Raw genomic sequence first — 6198 nt, forward strand, 5'->3', positions numbered from 1 at the left:
ATGTGGGGGGAGGGAGGGGGGTGTGGTGAATCATTTATGTTTAGTTATCATATAGTTCCTTTCAAACATTTTAGTACCAATAAAATATCATAAACATCAACAACAATCACTCAATGTACATATTAATAAATTTAGTGAAATACTTTAATCCAAACTTTCAAATCATTGTTCCTTACATTACTGACTCATAGTAAAATTCCAATTTATATGTAGTGATATCTTAGTTATTACCGATTTGTAGTAAACTATGAAACTATTGACCCTAAAGGCAAGTTTAGTATTATTTAATAGTAGAAAAAACTTCGACATTTACCAGGGAAAGTTGGTCAGTCAACATTACAACTGAGCCAAAATAATGGTCGAGCTACATTAAGAATAAGTATATAAGTTTAGTATCTATTGAGGAAGATATAGTTTCCAAGAACATTAGAAGTTGTCAAGCCTTCCAATTCTTGTCGAATGATACATTAGCTGAGAAATTTAGAGGGTAACATGGTTCAAGCCAAGCATAGTTCATGCTGAGGGGCGTCATGAAGAATCAAGCATGGTCAAGCATCAAGAAAGTATATGTGTCGAGTTAAACAATATGGATTGACACAAACACTTAGGTAAACCACTTTGTCAAGCACAAATCATGTTTCTAAGTATGATGTGAACATTTAAAGGAGATAATTACACATGTGATTACACATCATTAATCCCTACACAACGTGATGGACAAATTAGAAAAATGGAAAGCTTAAGTGGCAAAAAAGAATGAATGTGGATCATTGATTGTGATCTAGAAGCTTTGTTAGATGGCTATAAAGGAATGGTTTTAAGGAAAAATTTATTGTTATCAGTAAGAGGAATGTGTGAATACAAAATTGAAGGAGAATTTAAAAGTTGTGAAGGAGTAAAATGACTGGTCAGTGTAGTGAAGAGATTTTGCAAATCAATCATAGAGAGACAATTATAGTTTTGATAGAGAATATTTGTTATCAAAATCTTAGTGCAAACCAAAGGATCAAAGTACTATTACAATCTAACAAATATATTAGGGGAATCTCTTAACAAAGTAGTCCTAGTAGTCCTATTATAAATCTCTTAATAGAGTGCTCACTTAATTGTGATGTTTAAATCATTTTGTAAAGGTAGACTTGTTACAAATATGGAGGGTGCGGTGCAGGGGGGGGGAGGTTGAATAAGTCTTCTAAAAACTTTAGCGCAAAAATGGATATTATTAATTACATTATAACTTGCATATGAAAGTAAACTAATTATGTTAAACAGTAAGCATAACTACACAATAAGAGAATTCATAATGCCATATTTTGTTAACTAGGGAAACCCTGGCCAATAGAAAAATTGGGTGGGGATAGTACTACAAAATGACTGAATAACAAAAAGTATCTAGTTAAAGATATTGACCCTGTTACGAGTATATTACATCTGTATAGTGTCTTGGTCCTTGTTAGAGGACTTAGACCTTGTTAGAAGCCTTAACCTTGTTAGGAGTTACTATATATGAATACAAAATGTATGCAAGAGGAGCCCACTATCAAAACATGCAATATACAATGTAGTTTCTTGATACAAAGAGATAAATACAAAATCTCTTTCACTGTTGTTGATATTTTCAATATTTGATATTTCATTTTCTCCTCATCACAATATTCACATTCCTCTAATCATACATCATAATTCGCATTACATATCGTTTGCATAGTCTTCCTTAGAAACACACTTATGTTCACATTTTATATTTTCTTTTATACCTTTACAAATTAAAAAAAAATGTCCATTTGACCTTCAAGCTTTCACACACTTTACAAAATAAAAAATATTGTGCTATGAGTTCTCTTATTGCATGGTTATGTTTATTTTTCAACATAATTAGTTCACTTTCATATGCAAGTTATAAGTTAATCAATAATATCTAATTTTGGGCTAAAGTTTGTAGAATATTGGTTCATGCCCCCACTCTCAGGATTCTCCATTTCTAACAATTGTATCAGAGCACTATTGTTTATCTGCCTGCACTGAATGTTGATGCTTCCTATATAGGGGAGTATTTGTGATGAGAAGAGTCATCAAAGACTCCTGGTAGTTGGTATAGAATTGTGTCTCTAGACACTTGAGCCAGTTGAAGACTTTAAGGAGATGATTGGCATAATGAAGCCCTTGTCATTGATGTCAATGGGGGAGATGATCACATGAAAAACATCTTATGGTAGTATGTGGGAGATGTATGTATATGTGAGAATTGTCCATGAGTAGATTTATGTCAATGAGGAAAAACACTAAGTTATATTAATGGGGGAGAAATGTGAACAATTGATGGCAATCCTAAGAATGAAGAATCATAAATAGAACAATATTCCTGTAAGTTTCAAATTTGATTGATAAAGAGGATTTGAAAAGAAGAGAGCAGCAACGGAGTTTGATTTGGTATTCTTGGAACTTATAAAATTTTCATCTATGTTTCCATGAATGCCAAAGGAGGAGATTGTTAGCATGAATGCTGATGGTATTCCTTTGGGGAAGTACTCTAAAAATTTGATAGATGGATATCATGATTGATATGTCGCATTCATGACTATGTTTCTCGTTGATGTCAACATAATATTTCTTTGTGAAGATTGGTAGAGTAGCAGTTAGAGAATGAGGTCGTACAGATTGCATATTGATGATTAGGTCATGCATAGTTGAGAACATATTTGACATTGCATCTTGATGAAGTGGACAAGTATGCATATAGAGAGTTAAAGATATGTGAGATTTATTGAAGAATTGCAAAGGACAATGTGTAGACAAAGTACTTGATAAGTGGCTTTTAATGTTTGTATTGGATCTCTTAACAGGGATAGAATCATAATGAGAAAAGTTAGAAAGTGACAAAAGAAAACCTAATGATGACACCAGTGAGTGCAGAAGGTGACAAGTCACGCATGCAAAAATTTGTAAAGACTATGAGCCTATAGTGATTTGTAATTATGAAAAGATGTACTGTTTTCTAATATCTTAATAAGGTCATATGATAGTTACTTGGGAAAGCCTCGAGGCCGACTCAAGGAGTCATTTTGAGGATATGGTATAAAAAAGGTTATTTTCCTTGTGGTGAAGTGTGACATGTAAGAAAGTATGTGTTCATGTGTTATATGTGAAGTATTTGATGAATGTGAGTAAGCAATCTAAGGGATTATTGGATACAAGGTTGGTGATATAGTATTGAGATCATTAAGAGTTTGGTTTAGTCAAGAGGACGGGAAAGGAGCTGAGATTATCTTATTTCTATTATTTTTCAAGGAATAATATAGAGGCAAGTTGGATAATGAGTTCGATGGTCTTTCCCTTGAAACTATTTTGAAAGTGGGTCCTTCTACCTTCTACAACTCCTCATAGGGTTGGTACAACTCTTATCAGGCTTGGAAACTCCTAACAGGGACTCAAAGCCTCCTAAGTAGGACTGATATGTATTGAATGTATTTCATTGGCTCCTAACATAGTTCATCTTCTTACAAGGAACTTTTATATTAGTACATCATTTTGTGGGTACCATCCCCACTAGGTTTTCCTCTTTGATCAAGGGTTTCCCTGGTTAACATATCTAGTGTTATAGTGTATGTGCATCATCTTATGGTTTCTAATTATATTTCTCACATGGTTAAGGATTAATAAGGTTGATAAATTTTTTAATACTTAGATAACTAATTCACCCCTCTCCCTCCCTCTCAGTTATCTTGGTGGACTTTACTTTCTAATAAGACTTAATAGTCTTATTATATTTTAATAGAGTAGATCCATCATAGGGTAGATCATCAAAAGTGATCAAATTGTAGCCCTAATAGGAACTTTATTTCTACATTAGTAAAGATTTTATTGGTGTCATCTCCACCATGATTTTACCTTCACAGTGGAGGGTTTCTACATTACTAGATTTTGAAGGTTTATATAGTTTATATTTGATGCAGTAAAAGTTTTCAATATCTCAATTCACACTCCTCCCTCTCAACATCTTACTTTCCTATTATATTTATAATAATTGGTATTAGATATTAGTTCTCTAATCAATAAGTCCAACCACTTGAGAGTCAAAGATCTTGGAGATGGAAGCCTACAAACTAGAAAAGGTGATTGAGAATTACTAGCTTGGTTTGCATATCACATTGGAACACATTAAGGCTACAAAGGAGGAATTGATGAAATCCTTGAAAAGAAGGAAGGAACAAAATGCCACACAATACAAGGAATAAAGTACATTGAGGACTTATGTGATGAAGGCATATCTAGTGAAACTAATGTAGGGATAACAAATCTACTAGAGAAGAACATCATTCTAAATGAAGAAGTGAGAGAATTGAAGAGAGAACATGAAATATAATTAGTAAGGCTATGTGAAATCACTAAACAAAAAAGAGGATGATGAAGATAAGGTAATTATTGACGAAGAAAAGAGGAAAATAGCTACAAGACATGATAAAATGATCAATGAAGTACAAAGGCTGACACACAATCAATTTGAAATAGTCAACTAGTTATTAAGTACAAATAATTAAATTTCTAGAAAGGTGGAAGAGATTGTAGACCTAATATCAAAGAATAATCAATTGAAAAGTGAATTGAGAGATGAAAAGTAAATCATTGAAAGAAGGAATAGATCTAGCGAGGCCATGAGACAAATTGATGAATTGTTAAGATCACAAATAAGACCTCATGATACTACTGGATTAGGATATACCAAGTTCATATCATCTGCTGAGAACAAAGTGTCATCAAAGCATGGAGAACAAAGAAATGTAAAACCAAAGAACAAGAAGCCTACATGATATCATTGTGGAAAACTAGGTCATATAGAAAATATATCTAAGAAGAAAAATTTGTAAGTCCAATCATAAGACAATAATCAATTGATATTGCTTTAGACACAACAAGCATTGAAACCAAGCAAATGAATGTATATCAAAGACTAGTAAGAGACCATTTACATCGAGATTTGAAGGTTATTACTATATGTAATACCCCAAAATTGGCTCATTTCCATTATACCAATTCTGGTCTATTTCTGATAATTTCTAAGTCCTATTCTAATAGGCAATTCTCATTTTGCTATTCGCTACTTGACTTAATTGTCAGATGCAGAAAATCCTAATCTGCATTCATCATATTTCTTATTTAATTCCTCTTGTACGTACTCATATTAGTCGCATTAAACCTACTTGATTTCATTATAATTTAATTATTAAGTATTTATACTTTAATTAAATTAAATTATATCCTAAGGCTAATGTACTATGGAATTAAATTTATTTAATTTAATAAATATGCCTATCTTGATTAATTAAATGAAGTTATTTAATTAAATAAGAAAAGTATCTCTAATTAATTAATAGATTATTTAATTAAATAGAAAAGGTAATTATGAGAGCATATCTCATTTTGTTAAATTAAATATTTCATCAAAATCTCTCTTCAGTTCAAAAAAGGGAAATTTCCAGTTCACTATTGATAAAAAATGAGTTAAATGAGTTAACTCCTTTTTCTACTCAAATTGAATCAGTTAACTCCTTTTTCTACTCAAATTTAATAAGTTAACTCCTTATTTTACTCAAATTAAATCTGTTAACTCCCTTTAATTTGGGAATCTTCCTTTATGACTGAACTTCACCTTTAATCCTGACCGTTGATTGAAATCGATCTCAACCGTTGATGGGTTCTAGGAAAGTCTATTTAAGAGACCCTCATCTCTTCATTTTGAGAGGATGAATTTGGAGAATTTGCATCGAATCCCTGCTGGAATTCATACTCACATTTGCTCATATTTTTACATACATCTTGCATTCTTAGTTTAGATTCATCTAGCTTAATAATGCATACATTTTTAGTTTAATGTCTTTTATTTCTTAGATTAATTGCTTGTACTTCATATAGATTACTTGCATATCCATATAGCTTAAATTGCATTCAAATCCTTCGTTCTTATAGGGTCTGGTTGCTTAAACACCTCGAATCTGAGGATATCTGACAAGCAATTCCCTTTAGATAGAAGGCGACAGGTTGCTTTGCAGGCTAATTTTTGGATGAACAATCCAATGTTCATTTCGGGATGAATTTGCATACAATGATCGTGTTGAAGTGTGTGTTAGCAGAGGCCACATATTCACGCATACATTTCTGGCGCCCACCGTGGGGCTCAAAAATTAGTTTTTCTGGCCTCTT

The sequence above is a fragment of the Cupressus sempervirens genome, chromosome 1 (assembly GCF_028749045.1).
Source record: "Cupressus sempervirens isolate cs-2001-9-10 chromosome 1, ASM2874904v1, whole genome shotgun sequence".
NCBI classification, from domain to species: Eukaryota; Viridiplantae; Streptophyta; class Pinopsida; order Cupressales; family Cupressaceae; genus Cupressus; species Cupressus sempervirens.